The following is a 15,610-nucleotide window of genomic DNA, read 5'->3' as shown; positions in this document are numbered from 1 at the left end:
GGATGGGCTCGAACCACAAACCTTTTGAATAACAGCTGAACGCGCTAACCATTGCGCCACGGAAGCCCAAAGATTAAATGTTCGTCAGGTATTTTTAAAAAACTCTGAATTTTACGTTACATCTAAGACCTCACAACACCGCTCCCGGATGGGCTCGAACCACCAACCTTTCGGTTAACAGCCGACGGCGTTAACCATTGAAACGGAAGCCCAACGATTAAATGTTCGTCAGGTATTTTTAAAAAACTCTGATATTTACACTACATCTAAGACCTCACAACACAGCTCCCGGATGGGCTCGAACCACCAACCTTTCGGTTAACAGCCGACGGCGTTAACCATTGCTTCACGGAAGCCCAAAAATTAAATGTTCGTCAGGTATTGTGGAAAAACTTTGACTTTTTACGTCACATCTGAGACCTCACAACACCGCTCACGGATGGGCTCGAACCACCAACTTTTCGGTTAACAGCCGAACGCGCTAACCATTGCGCCACGGAAGCCCAAAGATTAAATGTTCGTCAGGTATTTTTAAAAAACTCTGAATTTTACGTTACATCTAAGACCTCACATTACCGCTCCCGGATGGGCTCGAACCACCAACCTTTCGGTTAACAGCCGAACGCGCTAACCATTGCGCCACGGAAGCTCAAAAATTAAATGGTCGTCAGGTATTGTGGAAAAACTTTGACTTTTTACGTCACATCTGAGACCTCACAACACCGCTCCCGGATGGTCTCGAACCACCAACCTTTCAGTTAACTGCCGAACGCGCTAACCATTGCGCCACGGAAGCCCAAAGATTAAATGTTCGTCAGGTGTTGTGGAAAAACTTTGGCATTTGACATTACGTTTGAGATCTCACAACACCGCTCCCGGGTGGGCTCGAACCACCAACCTTTCGGTTAACTGCCGAACGCGCTAACCATTGCGCCACGGAAGCTCAAAAATTAAACGGTCGTCAGGTATTGTGGAAAAACTTTGACTTTTTACGTTACATTTGAGACTTCACAACACGGCAGCCGGGTGGGCTCGAACCACAAACCTTTTGGTTAACATCCGAACGCGCTAACCTTCGAGCCAAGGAAGCTCAGAAATGAAATGGTCGTCAGGTATTGTGGAAAAACTCTGACTTTTTACGTCACATCCGAGACTTCAAAACACCGCTCCCGGATGGGCTCGAACCACAAACCTTTTGAATAACAGCTGAACGCGCTAACCATTGCGCCACGGAAGCCCAAAGATTAAATGTTCGTCAGGTATTTTTAAAAAACTCTGAATTTTACGTTACATCTAAGACCTCACAACACCGCTCCCGGATGGGCTCGAACCACCAACCTTTCGGTTAACAGCCGACGGCGTTAACCATTGAAACGGAAGCCCAACGATTAAATGTTCGTCAGGTATTTTTAAAAAACTCTGATATTTACACTACATCTAAGACCTCACAACACAGCTCCCGGATGGGCTCGAACCACCAACCTTTCGGTTAACAGCCGACGGCGTTAACCATTGCTTCACGGAAGCCCAAAAATTAAATGTTCGTCAGGTATTGTGGAAAAACTTTGACTTTTTACGTCACATCTGAGACCTCACAACACCGCTCACGGATGGGCTCGAACCACCAACTTTTCGGTTAACAGCCGAACGCACTAACCATTGCGCCACGGAAGCCCAAAGATTAAATGTTCGTCAGGTATTTTTAAAAAACTCTGAATTTTACGTTACATCTAAGACCTCACATTACCGCTCCCGGATGGGCTCGAACCACCAACCTTTCGGTTAACAGCCGAACGCGCTAACCATTGCGCCACGGAAGCCCAAAAATTAAATGTTCGTCAGTTATTTTTAAAAAACTCTGAATTTTACGTTACATCTAAGACTTCACAACACCGCTCCCGGATGGGCTCGAACCACCAACCTTTCGGTTAACAGCCGACGGCGTTAACCATTGAAACGGAAGCCCAACGATTAAATGTTCGTCAGGTATTGTGGAAAAACTTTGGATTTTTACGTTACATGTGAGATTTCACAACACCGCTCCCGGGTGGGCTCGAACCACCAACCTTTCGGTTAACAGCCGAACGCGCTAACCATTGCGCCACGGAAGCTCAAAAATTAAATGGTCGTCAGGTATTGTGGAAAAACTTTGACTTTTTACGTCACATCTGAGACCTCACAACACCGCTCCCGGATGGTCTCGAACCACCAACCTTTCAGTTAACTGCCGAACGCGCTAACCATTGCGCCACGGAAGCCCAAAGATTAAATGTTCGTCAGGTATTGTGGAAAAACTTTGGCATTTGACATTACGTTTGAGATCTCACAACACCGCTCCCGGGTGGGCTCGAACCACCAACCTTTCGGTTAACTGCCGAACGCGCTAACCATTGCGCCACGGAAGCTAAAAAATTAAACGGTCGTCAGGTATTGTGGAAAAACTTTGGCTTTTTACGTTACATTTGAGACTTCACAACACGGCAGCCGGGTGGGCTCGAACCACCAACCTTTTGGTTAACATCCGAACGCGCTAACCTTCGAGCCAAGGAAGCTCAGAAATGAAATGGTCGTCAGGTATTGTGGAAAAACTCTGACTTTTTACGTCACATCTGAGACCTCACAACACCGCTCACGGATGGGCTCGAACCACCAACCTTTCGGTTAACAGCCGAACGCGCTAACCATTGCGCCACAGAAGCCCAAAAATTAAATGGTCGTCGGCTATTGTAGAAACACTTTGGCTTTTTACGTTACATGTGAGAGCTCACAACACCGCTCCCGGGTGGGCTCGAACCACCAACCTTTCGGTTAACAGCCGAACGCGCTAACCATTGCGCCACGGAAGCCCAAAGATTAAATGTTCGTCAGGAATTTTTAAAAAACTCTGAATTTTACGTTACATCTAAGACCTCACATTACCGCTCCCGGATGGGCTCGAACCACAAACCTTTTGAATAACAGCTGAACGCTCTAAACATTGCGCCACGGAAGCCCAAAAATTAAATGTTCGTCAGTTATTTTTAAAAAACTCGGAATTTTACGTTACATCTAAGACCTCACAACACCGCTCCCGGATGGGCTCGAACCACCAACCTTTCGGTTAACAGCCGACGGCGTTAACCATTGCGCAACGGAAGCCCAAAGATTAAATGTTCGTCAGGTATTGTGGAAAAACTTTGGATTTTTACGTTACATGTGAGATCTCACAACACCGCTCCCGGGTGGGCTCGAACCACCAACCTTTCGGTTAACAGCCGAACGCGCTAACCATTGCGCCACGGAAGCCCAAAGATTAAATGTTCGTCAGGTATTGTGGAAAAACTTTGACTTTTTACGTCACATCTGAGACTTCACAACACCGCTCCCGGATGGGCTCGAACCACAAACCTTTTGAATAACATCTGAACGCTCTAACCATTGCGCCACGGAAGACCAAAAATTAAATGTTCGTCAGTTATTTTTAAAAAACTCTGAATTTTACGTTACATCTAAGACCTCACAACACCGCTCCCGGATGGGCTCGAACCACCAACCTTTCGGTTAACAGCCGACGGCGTTAACCATTGTGCAACGGAAGCCCAAAGATTAAATGTTCGTCAGGTATTGTGGAAAAACTTTGACTTTTTACGTCACATCTGAGACTTCACAACACCGCTCCCGGATGGGCTCGAACCACAAACCTTTTGAATAACAGCTGAACGCTCTAACCATTGCGCCACGGAAGCCCAAAAATTAAATGTTCGTCAGTTATTTTTAAAAAACTCTGAATTTTACGTTACATCTAAGACCTCACAACACCGCTCCTGGATGGGCTCGAACCACCAACCTTTCGGTTAACAGCCGACGGCGTTAACCATTGTGCAACGGAAGCCCAAAGATTAAATGTTCGTCAGGTATTGTGGAAAAACTTTGACTTTTTACGTCACATCTGAGACTTCACAACACCGCTCCCGGATGGGCTCGAACCACAAACCTTTTGAATAACAGCTGAACGCTCTAACCATTGCGCCACGGAAGACCAAAAATTAAATGTTCGTCAGTTATTTTTAAAAAACTCTGAATTTTACGTTACATCTAAGACCTCACAACACAGCTCCCGGATGGGCTCGAACCACCAACCTTTCGGTTAACAGCCGACGGCGTTAACCATTGCTTCACGGAAGCCCAAAAATTAAATGTTTGTCAGGTATTGTGGAAAAACTTTGACTTTTTACGTCACATCTGAGACTTCACAACACCGCTCCCGGATGGGCTCGAACCACAAACCTTTTGAATAACAGCTGAACGCTCTAAACATTGCGCCACGGAAGCCCAAAAATTAAATGTTCGTCAGTTATTTTTAAAAAACTCTGAATTTTACGTTACATCTAAGACCTCACAACACCGCTCCCGGATGGGCTCGAACCACCAACCTTTCGGTTAACAGCCGAACGCGGCAACCATTGCGCCACGGAAGCTCAAAAATTAAACGGTCGTCAGGTATTGTGGAAAAACTTTGGCTTTTTACGTTACATTTGAGACTTCACAACACGGCAGCCGGGTGGGCTCGAACCACCAACCTTTTGGTTAACATCCGAACGCGCTAACCTTCGAGCCAAGGAAGCTCAGAAATGAAATGGTCGTCAGGTATTGTGGAAAAACTCTGACTTTTTACGTCACATCCGAGACTTCAAAACACCGCTCCCGGATGGGCTCGAACCACAAACCTTTTGAATAACAGCTGAACGCGCTAACCATTGCGCCAAGGAAGCCCAAAGATTAAATGTTCGTCAGGTATTTTTAAAAAACTCTGAATTTTACGTTACATCTAAGACCTCACATTACCGCTCCCGGATGGGCTCGAACCACAAACCTTTTGAATAACAGCTGAACGCTCTAAACATTGCGCCACGGAAGCCCAAAAATTAAATGTTCGTCAGTTATTTTTAAAAAACTCGGAATTTTACGTTACATCTAAGACCTCACAACACCGCTCCCGGATGGGCTCGAACCACCAACCTTTCGGTTAACAGCCGACGGCGTTAACCATTGCGCAACGGAAGCCCAAAGATTAAATGTTCGTCAGGTATTGTGGAAAAACTTTGGATTTTTACGTTACATGTGAGATCTCACAACACCGCTCCCGGGTGGGCTCGAACCACCAACCTTTCGGTTAACAGCCGAACGCGCTAACCATTGCGCCACGGAAGCCCAAAGATTAAATGTTCGTCAGGTATTGTGGAAAAACTTTGACTTTTTACGTCACATCTGAGACTTCACAACACCGCTCCCGGATGGGCTCGAACCACAAACCTTTTGAATAACATCTGAACGCTCTAACCATTGCGCCACGGAAGACCAAAAATTAAATGTTCGTCAGTTATTTTTAAAAAACTCTGAATTTTACGTTACATCTAAGACCTCACAACACCGCTCCCGGATGGGCTCGAACCACCAACCTTTCGGTTAACAGCCGACGGCGTTAACCATTGTGCAACGGAAGCCCAAAGATTAAATGTTCGTCAGGTATTGTGGAAAAACTTTGACTTTTTACGTCACATCTGAGACTTCACAACACCGCTCCCGGATGGGCTCGAACCACAAACCTTTTGAATAACATCTGAACGCTCTAACCATTGCGCCACGGAAGACCAAAAATTAAATGTTCGTCAGTTATTTTTAAAAAACTCTGAATTTTACGTTACATCTAAGACCTCACAACACCGCTCCCGGATGGGCTCGAACCACCAACCTTTCGGTTAACAGCCGACGGCGTTAACCATTGTGCAACGGAAGCCCAAAGATTAAATGTTCGTCAGGTATTGTGGAAAAACTTTGACTTTTTACGTCACATCTGAGACTTCACAACACCGCTCCCGGATGGGCTCGAACCACAAACCTTTTGAATAACAGCGTAACGCTCTAACCATTGCGCCACGGAAGCCCAAAAATTAAATGTTCGTCAGTTATTCTTAAAAAACTCTGAATTTTACGTTACATCTAAGACCTCACAACACCGCTCCCGGATGGGCTCGAACCACCAACCTTTCGGTTAACAGCCGACGGCGTTAACCATTGTGCAACGGAAGCCCAAAGATTAAATGTTCGTCAGGTATTGTGGAAAAACTTTGACTTTTTACGTCACATCTGAGACTTCACAACACCGCTCCCGGATGGGCTCGAACCACAAACCTTTTGAATAACAGCTGAACGCTCTAACCATTGCGCCACGGAAGACCAAAAATTAAATGTTCGTCAGTTATTTTTAAAAAACTCTGAATTTTACGTTACATCTAAGACCTCACAACACAGCTCCCGGATGGGCTTGAACCACCAACCTTTCGGTTAACAGCCGACGGCGTTAACCATTGCTTCACGGAAGCCCAAAAATTAAATGTTTGTCAGGTATTGTGGAAAAACTTTGACTTTTTACGTCACATCTGAGACTTCACAACACCGCTCCCGGATGGGCTCGAACCACAAACCTTTTGAATAACAGCTGAACGCTCTAAACATTGCGCCACGGAAGCCCAAAAATTAAATGTTCGTCAGTTATTTTTAAAAAACTCTGAATTTTACGTTACATCTAAGACCTCACAACACCGCTCCCGGATGGGCTCGAACCACCAACCTTTCGGTTAACAGCCGAACGCGGCAACCATTGCGCCACGGAAGCTCAAAAATTAAACGGTCGTCAGGTATTGTGGAAAAACTTTGGCTTTTTACGTTACATTTGAGACTTCACAACACGGCAGCCGGGTGGGCTCGAACCACCAACCTTTTGGTTAACATCCGAACGCGCTAACCTTCGAGCCAAGGAAGCTCAGAAATGAAATGGTCGTCAGGTATTGTGGAAAAACTCTGACTTTTTACGTCACATCCGAGACTTCAAAACACCGCTCCCGGATGGGCTCGAACCACAAACCTTTTGAATAACAGCTGAACGCGCTAAACATTGCGCCAAGGAAGCCCAAAGATTAAATGTTCGTCAGGTATTTTTAAAAAACTCTGAATTTTACGTTACATCTAAGACCTCACATTACCGCTCCCGGATGGGCTCGAACCACAAACCTTTTGAATAACAGCTGAACGCTCTAAACATTGCGCCACGGAAGCCCAAAAATTAAATGTTCGTCAGTTATTTTTAAAAAACTCGGAATTTTACGTTACATCTAAGACCTCACAACACCGCTCCCGGATGGGCTCGAACCACCAACCTTTCGGTTAACAGCCGACGGCGTTAACCATTGCGCAACGGAAGCCCAAAGATTAAATGTTCGTCAGGTATTGTGGAAAAACTTTGGATTTTTACGTTACATGTGAGATCTCACAACACCGCTCCCGGGTGGGCTCGAACCACCAACCTTTCGGTTAACAGCCGAACGCGCTAACCATTGCGCCACGGAAGCCCAAAGATTAAATGTTCGTCAGGTATTGTGGAAAAACTTTGACTTTTTACGTCACATCTGAGACTTCACAACACCGTTCCCGGATGGGCTCGAACCACAAACCTTTTGAATAACATCTGAACGCTCTAACCATTGCGCCACGGAAGACCAAAAATTAAATGTTCGTCAGTTATTTTTAAAAAACTCTGAATTTTACGTTACATCTAAGACCTCACAACACCGCTCCCGGATGGGCTCGAACCACCAACCTTTCGGTTAACAGCCGACGGCGTTAACCATTGTGCAACGGAAGCCCAAAGATTAAATGTTCGTCAGGTATTGTGGAAAAACTTTGACTTTTTACGTCACATCTGAGACTTCACAACACCGCTCCCGGATGGGCTCGAACCACAAACCTTTTGAATAACAGCTGAACGCTCTAACCATTGCGCCACGGAAGCCCAAAAATTAAATGTTCGTCAGTTATTTTTAAAAAACTCTGAATTTTACGTTACATCTAAGACCTCACAACACCGCTCCTGGATGGGCTCGAACCACCAACCTTTCGGTTAACAGCCGACGGCGTTAACCATTGTGCAACGGAAGCCCAAAGATTAAATGTTCGTCAGGTATTGTGGAAAAACTTTGACTTTTTACGTCACATCTGAGACTTCACAACACCGCTCCCGGATGGGCTCGAACCACAAACCTTTTGAATAACAGCTGAACGCTCTAACCATTGCGCCACGGAAGACCAAAAATTAAATGTTCGTCAGTTATTTTTAAAAAACTCTGAATTTTACGTTACATCTAAGACCTCACAACACAGCTCCCGGATGGGCTCGAACCACCAACCTTTCGGTTAACAGCCGACGGCGTTAACCATTGCTTCACGGAAGCCCAAAAATTAAATGTTTGTCAGGTATTGTGGAAAAACTTTGACTTTTTACGTCACATCTGAGACTTCACAACACCGCTCCCGGATGGGCTCGAACCACAAACCTTTTGAATAACAGCTGAACGCTCTAAACATTGCGCCACGGAAGCCCAAAAATTAAATGTTCGTCAGTTATTTTTAAAAAACTCTGAATTTTACGTTACATCTAAGACCTCACAACACCGCTCCCGGATGGGCTCGAACCACCAACCTTTCGGTTAACAGCCGAACGCGGCAACCATTGCGCCACGGAAGCTCAAAAATTAAACGGTCGTCAGGTATTGTGGAAAAACTTTGGCTTTTTACGTTACATTTGAGACTTCACAACACGGCAGCCGGGTGGGCTCGAACCACCAACCTTTTGGTTAACATCCGAACGCGCTAACCTTCGAGCCAAGGAAGCTCAGAAATGAAATGGTCGTCAGGTATTGTGGAAAAACTCTGACTTTTTACGTCACATCCGAGACTTCAAAACACCGCTCCCGGATGGGCTCGAACCACAAACCTTTTGAATAACAGCTGAACGCGCTAAACATTGCGCCAAGGAAGCCCAAAGATTAAATGTTCGTCAGGTATTTTTAAAAAACTCTGAATTTTACGTTACATCTAAGACCTCACATTACCGCTCCCGGATGGGCTCGAACCACAAACCTTTTGAATAACAGCTGAACGCTCTAAACATTGCGCCACGGAAGCCCAAAAATTAAATGTTCGTCAGTTATTTTTAAAAAACTCGGAATTTTACGTTACATCTAAGACCTCACAACACCGCTCCCGGATGGGCTCGAACCACCAACCTTTCGGTTAACAGCCGACGGCGTTAACCATTGCGCAACGGAAGCCCAAAGATTAAATGTTCGTCAGGTATTGTGGAAAAACTTTGGATTTTTACGTTACATGTGAGATCTCACAACACCGCTCCCGGGTGGGCTCGAACCACCAACCTTTCGGTTAACAGCCGAACGCGCTAACCATTGCGCCACGGAAGCCCAAAGATTAAATGTTCGTCAGGTATTGTGGAAAAACTTTGACTTTTTACGTCACATCTGAGACTTCACAACACCGCTCCCGGATGGGCTCGAACCACAAACCTTTTGAATAACATCTGAACGCTCTAACCATTGCGCCACGGAAGACCAAAAATTAAATGTTCGTCAGTTATTTTTAAAAAACTCTGAATTTTACGTTACATCTAAGACCTCACAACACCGCTCCCGGATGGGCTCGAACCACCAACCTTTCGGTTAACAGCCGACGGCGTTAACCATTGTGCAACGGAAGCCCAAAGATTAAATGTTCGTCAGGTATTGTGGAAAAACTTTGACTTTTTACGTCACATCTGAGACTTCACAACACCGCTCCCGGATGGGCTCGAACCACAAACCTTTTGAATAACATCTGAACGCTCTAACCATTGCGCCACGGAAGACCAAAAATTAAATGTTCGTCAGTTATTTTTAAAAAACTCTGAATTTTACGTTACATCTAAGACCTCACAACACCGCTCCCGGATGGGCTCGAACCACCAACCTTTCGGTTAACAGCCGACGGCGTTAACCATTGTGCAACGGAAGCCCAAAGATTAAATGTTCGTCAGGTATTGTGGAAAAACTTTGACTTTTTACGTCACATCTGAGACTTCACAACACCGCTCCCGGATGGGCTCGAACCACAAACCTTTTGAATAACAGCGTAACGCTCTAACCATTGCGCCACGGAAGCCCAAAAATTAAATGTTCGTCAGTTATTTTTAAAAAACTCTGAATTTTACGTTACATCTAAGACCTCACAACACCGCTCCCGGATGGGCTCGAACCACCAACCTTTCGGTTAACAGCGGACGGCGTTAACCATTGTGCAACGGAAGCCCAAAGATTAAATGTTCGTCAGTTATTGTGGAAAAACTTTGACTTTTTACGTCACATCTGAGACTTCACAACACCGCTCCCGGATGGGCTCGAACCACAAACCTTTTGAATAACAGCTGAACGCTCTAACCATTGCGCCACGGAAGCCCAAAGATTAAATGTTCGTCAGGTATTTTTAAAAAACTCTGAATTTTACGTTACATCTAAGACCTCACATTACCGCTCCCGGATGGGCTCGAACCACAAACCTTTTGAATAACAGCTGAACGCTCTAAACATTGCGCCACGGAAGCCCAAAAATTAAATGTTCGTCAGTTATTTTTAAAAAACTCGGAATTTTACGTTACATCTAAGACCTCACAACACCGCTCCCGGATGGGCTCGAACCACCAACCTTTCGGTTAACAGCCGACGGCGTTAACCATTGCGCAACGGAAGCCCAAAGATTAAATGTTCGTCAGGTATTGTGGAAAAACTTTGGATTTTTACGTTACATGTGAGATCTCACAACACCGCTCCCGGGTGGGCTCGAACCACCAACCTTTCGGTTAACAGCCGAACGCGCTAACCATTGCGCCACGGAAGCCCAAAGATTAAATGTTCGTCAGGTATTGTGGAAAAACTTTGACTTTTTACGTCACATCTGAGACTTCACAACACCGCTCCCGGATGGGCTCGAACCACAAACCTTTTGAATAACATCTGAACGCTCTAACCATTGCGCCACGGAAGCCCAAAAATTAAATGTTCGTCAGTTATTTTTAAAAAACTCTGAATTTTACGTTACATCTAAGACCTCACAACACCGCTCCCGGATGGGCTCGAACCACCATCCTTTCGGTTAACAGCCGACGGCGTTAACCATTGCTTCACGGAAGCCCAAAAATTAAATGTTTGTCAGGTATTGTGGAAAAACTTTGACTTTTTACGTCACATCTGAGACTTCACAACACCGCTCCCGGATGGGCTCGAACCACAAACCTTTTGAATAACAGCTGAACGCTCTAAACATTGCGCCACGGAAGCCCAAAAATTAAATGTTCGTCAGTTATTTTTAAAAAACTCTGAATTTTACGTTACATCTAAGACCTCACAACACCGCTCCCGGATGGGCTCGAACCACCAACCTTTCGGTTAACAGCCGAACGCGGCAACCATTGCGCCACGGAAGCTCAAAAATTAAACGGTCGTCAGGTATTGTGGAAAAACTTTGGCTTTTTACGTTACATTTGAGACTTCACAACACGGCAGCCGGGTGGGCTCGAACCACCAACCTTTTGGTTAACATCCGAACGCGCTAACCTTCGAGCCAAGGAAGCTCAGAAATGAAATGGTCGTCAGGTATTGTGGAAAAACTCTGACTTTTTACGTCACATCCGAGACTTCAAAACACCGCTCCCGGATGGGCTCGAACCACAAACCTTTTGAATAACAGCTGAACGCGCTAACCATTGCGCCACGGAAGCCCAAAGATTAAATGTTCGTGAGGTATTTTTAAAAAACTCTGAATTTTACGTTACAACTAAGACCTCACATTACCGCTCCCGGATGGGCTCGAACCACAAACCTTTTGAATAACAGCTGAACGCTCTAAACATTGCGCCACGGAAGCCCAAAAATTAAATGTTCGTCAGTTATTTTTAAAAAACTCGGAATTTTACGTTACATCTAAGACCTCACAACACCGCTCCCGGATGGGCTCGAACCACCAACCTTTCGGTTAACAGCCGACGGCGTTAACCATTGCGCAACTGAAGCCCAAAGATTAAATGTTCGTCAGGTATTGTGGAAAAACTTTGGATTTTTACGTTACATGTGAGATCTCACAACACCGCTCCCGGGTGGGCTCGAACCACCAACCTTTCGGTTAACAGCCGAACGCGCTAACCATTGCGCCACGGAAGCCCAAAGATTAAATGTTCGTCAGGTATTGTGGAAAAACTTTGACTTTTTACGTCACATCTGAGACTTCACAACACCGCTCCCGGATGGGCTCGAACCACAAACCTTTTGAATAACATCTGAACGCTCTAACCATTGCGCCACGGAAGACCAAAAATTAAATGTTCGTCAGTTATTTTTAAAAAACTCTGAATTTTACGTTACATCTAAGACCTCACAACACCGCTCCCGGATGGGCTCGAACCACCAACCTTTCGGTTAACAGCCGACGGCGTTAACCATTGTGCAACGGAAGCCCAAAGATTAAATGTTCGTCAGGTATTGTGGAAAAACTTTGACTTTTTACGTCACATCTGAGACTTCACAACACCGCTCCCGGATGGGCTCGAACCACAAACCTTTTGAATAACATCTGAACGCTCTAACCATTGCGCCACGGAAGACCAAAAATTAAATGTTCGTCAGTTATTTTTAAAAAACTCTGAATTTTACGTTACATCTAAGACCTCACAACACCGCTCCCGGATGGGCTCGAACCACCAACCTTTCGGTTAACAGCCGACGGCGTTAACCATTGTGCAACGGAAGCCCAAAGATTAAATGCTCGTCAGGTATTGTGGAAAAACTTTGACTTTTTACGTCACATCTGAGACTTCACAACACCACTCCCGGATGGGCTCGAACCACAAACCTTTTGAATAACAGCTGAACGCTCTAACCATTGCGCCACGGAAGCCCAAAAATTAAATGTTCGTCAGTTATTTTTAAAAAACTCTGAATTTTACGTTACATCTAAGACCTCACAACACCGCTCCTGGATGGGCTCGAACCACCAACCTTTCGGTTAACAGCCGACGGCGTTAACCATTGTGCAACGGAAGCCCAAAGATTAAATGTTCGTCAGGTATTGTGGAAAAACTTTGACTTTTTACGTCACATCTGAGACTTCACAACACCGCTCCCGGATGGGCTCGAACCACAAACCTTTTGAATAACAGCTGAACGCTCTAACCATTGCGCCACGGAAGCCCAAAAATTAAATGTTCGTCAGTTATTTTTAAAAAACTCTGAATTTTACGTTACATCTAAGACCTCACATCACAGCTTTCGGATGGGCTCGAACCACCAACCTTTCGGTTAACAGCCGACGGCGTTAACCATTGCTTCACGGAAGCCCAAAAATTAAATGTTCGTCAGGTATTGTGGAAAAACTTTGACTTTTTACGTCACATCTGAGACTTCACAACACCGCTCCCGGATGGGCTCGAACCACAAACCTTTTGAATAACAGCTGAACGCTCTAAACATTGCGCCACGGAAGCCCAAAAATTAAATGTTCGTCAGTTATTTTTAAAAAACTCTGATTTTTACGTTACATCTAAGACCTCACAACACCGCTCCCGGATGGGCTCGAACCACCAACCTTTCGGTTAACAGCCGACGGCGAAAACCATTGCGCAACGGAAGCCCAAAGATTAAATGTTCGTCAGGTATTGTGGAAAAACTTTGGATTTTTACGTTACATGTGAGATCTCACAACACCGCTCCCGGGTGGGCTCGAACCACCAACGTTTCGGTTAACAGCCGAACGCGCTAACCATTGCGCCACGGAAGCCCAAAAATTAAATGGTCGTCGGCTATTGTGGAAACACTTTGGCTTTTTACGTTACATGTGAGAGCTCACAACACCGCTCCCGGGTGGGCTCGAACCACCAACCTTTCGGTTAACAGCCGAACGCGCTAACCATTGCGCCACGGAAGCCCAAAAATTAAATGGTCGTCGGCTATTGTGGAAACACTTTGGCTTTTTACGTTACATGTGAGAGCTCACAACACCGCTCCCGGATGGGCTCGAACCACCAACCTTTCGGTTAACAGCCGAACGCGCTAACCATTGCGCCACGAAAGCCCAAAAATTAAATGTTCGTCAGTTATTTTTAAAAAACTCTGAATTTTACGTTACATCTAAGACCTCACAACACCGCTCCCGGATGGGCTCTAACCACCAACCTTTCGGTTAACAGCCGACGGCGTTAACCATTGCGCAACGGAAGCCCTAAGATTAAATGTTCGTCAGGTATTGTGGAAAAACTTTGGATTTTTACGTTACATGTGAGATCTCACAACACCGTTCCCGGGTGGGCTCGAACCACCAACCTTTCGGTTAACAGCCGAACGCGCTAACCATTGCGCCACGGAAGCCCAAAGATTAAATGTTCGTCAGGTATTGTGGAAAAACTTTGACTTTTTACGTCACATCTGAGACTTCACAACACCGCTCCTGGATGGGCTCGAACCACAAACCTTTTGAATAACAGCTGAACGCTCTAACCATTGCGCAACGGAAGCCCAAAAATTAAATGTTCGTCAGTTATTTTTAAAAAACTCTGAATTTTACGTTACATCTAAGACCTCACAACACAGCTCCCGGATGGGCTCGAACCACAAACCTTTTGAATAACATCTGAACGCTCTAACCATTGCGCCACGGAAGACCAAAAATTAAATGTTCGTCAGTTATTTTTAAAAAACTCTGAATTTTACGTTACATCTAAGGCCTCACAACACCGCTCCCGGATGGGCTCGAACCACCAACCTTTCGGTTAACAGCCGACGGCGTTAACCATTGTGCAACGGAAGCCCAAAGATTAAATGTTCGTCAGGTATTGTGGAAAAACTTTGACTTTTTACGTCACATCTGAGACTTCACAACACCGCTCCTGGATGGGCTCGAACCACAAACCTTTTGAATAACAGCTGAACGCTCTAACCATTGCGCCACGGAAGCCCAAAAATTAAATGTTCGTCAGTTATTTTTAAAAAACTCTGAATTTTACGTTACATCTAAGACCTCACAACACAGCTCCCGGATGGGCTCGAACCACCAACCTTTCGGTTAACAGCCGACGGCGTTAACCATTGCGCAACGGAAGCCCAAAGATTAAATGTTCGTCAGGTATTGTGGAAAAACTTTGGATTTTTAGGTTACATGTGAGATTTCACAACACCGCTCCCGGGTGGGCTCGAACCACGAACCTTTCGGTTAACAGCCGACGGCGTTAACCATTGCGCCACGGAAGCCCAAAGATTAAATGTTCGTCAGGTATTGTGGAAAAACTTTGACTTTTTACGTCACATCTGAGACTTCACAACACCGCTCCTGGATGGGCTTGAACCACAAACCTTTTGAATAACAGCTGAACGCGCTAACCATTGCGCCCCGGAAGCCCAAAAAATAAATGGTCGTCGGCTATTTAAGAAACACTTTGGCTTTTTACGTTACATGTGAGCTCTCAACACCGCTCCCGGGTGGGCTCGAACCACCAACCTTTCGGTTAACAGCCGAACGCGCTAACCATTGCGCCACGGAAGCCCAAAGATTAAATGTTCGTCAGGTATTTTTAAAAAACTCTGAATTTTACGTTACATCTAAGACCTCACATTACCGCTCCCGGATGGGCTCGAACCACCAACCTTTCGGTTAACAGCCGAACGCGCTAACCATTGCGCCACGAAAGCCCAAAAATTAAATGTTC

At 45.4% G+C, this 15,610-nt stretch overlaps 10 non-coding genes across 10 annotated transcripts; all 10 read right to left on the bottom strand.

Annotated features, from left to right (window-relative positions):
* Positions 1-2,038: 2,038 nt before the first annotated feature.
* TRNAN-GUU (transfer RNA asparagine (anticodon GUU)) lies at positions 2,039-2,111 on the bottom strand. The gene has a single exon. It is a non-coding gene; the product is annotated as a tRNA-Asn (tRNA).
* Positions 2,112-2,773: 662 nt separating this feature from the next.
* TRNAN-GUU (transfer RNA asparagine (anticodon GUU)) lies at positions 2,774-2,846 on the bottom strand. Its single transcript has one exon. It is a non-coding gene; the product is annotated as a tRNA-Asn (tRNA).
* Positions 2,847-3,212: 366 nt separating this feature from the next.
* TRNAN-GUU (transfer RNA asparagine (anticodon GUU)) lies at positions 3,213-3,285 on the bottom strand. The gene has a single exon. It is a non-coding gene; the product is annotated as a tRNA-Asn (tRNA).
* A 1,832-nt stretch (positions 3,286-5,117) lies between these two features.
* TRNAN-GUU (transfer RNA asparagine (anticodon GUU)) lies at positions 5,118-5,190 on the bottom strand. The gene has a single exon. It is a non-coding gene; the product is annotated as a tRNA-Asn (tRNA).
* Positions 5,191-7,315: 2,125 nt separating this feature from the next.
* Positions 7,316-7,388, bottom strand: TRNAN-GUU (transfer RNA asparagine (anticodon GUU)). Its single transcript has one exon. It is a non-coding gene; the product is annotated as a tRNA-Asn (tRNA).
* Positions 7,389-9,220: 1,832 nt separating this feature from the next.
* On the bottom strand, positions 9,221-9,293 carry TRNAN-GUU (transfer RNA asparagine (anticodon GUU)). The gene has a single exon. It is a non-coding gene; the product is annotated as a tRNA-Asn (tRNA).
* Positions 9,294-10,685: 1,392 nt separating this feature from the next.
* Positions 10,686-10,758, bottom strand: TRNAN-GUU (transfer RNA asparagine (anticodon GUU)). Its single transcript has one exon. It is a non-coding gene; the product is annotated as a tRNA-Asn (tRNA).
* A 1,246-nt stretch (positions 10,759-12,004) lies between these two features.
* TRNAN-GUU (transfer RNA asparagine (anticodon GUU)) lies at positions 12,005-12,077 on the bottom strand. Its single transcript has one exon. It is a non-coding gene; the product is annotated as a tRNA-Asn (tRNA).
* Positions 12,078-13,763: 1,686 nt separating this feature from the next.
* TRNAN-GUU (transfer RNA asparagine (anticodon GUU)) lies at positions 13,764-13,836 on the bottom strand. The gene has a single exon. It is a non-coding gene; the product is annotated as a tRNA-Asn (tRNA).
* A 1,538-nt stretch (positions 13,837-15,374) lies between these two features.
* Positions 15,375-15,447, bottom strand: TRNAN-GUU (transfer RNA asparagine (anticodon GUU)). Its single transcript has one exon. It is a non-coding gene; the product is annotated as a tRNA-Asn (tRNA).
* Between the last annotated feature and the right edge of the window lie 163 nt (positions 15,448-15,610).

The sequence above is a fragment of the Phalangium opilio genome, unplaced genomic scaffold (genome assembly GCF_054372755.1).
Source record: "Phalangium opilio isolate 3A_F unplaced genomic scaffold, DU_Popi_V2 ptg000352l_1, whole genome shotgun sequence".
Lineage (NCBI taxonomy): Eukaryota > Metazoa > Arthropoda > Arachnida > Opiliones > Phalangiidae > Phalangium > Phalangium opilio.
Note: the sequence above shows the minus strand (reverse complement) of the source record. Positions and strands in the feature narration are given on the sequence as shown.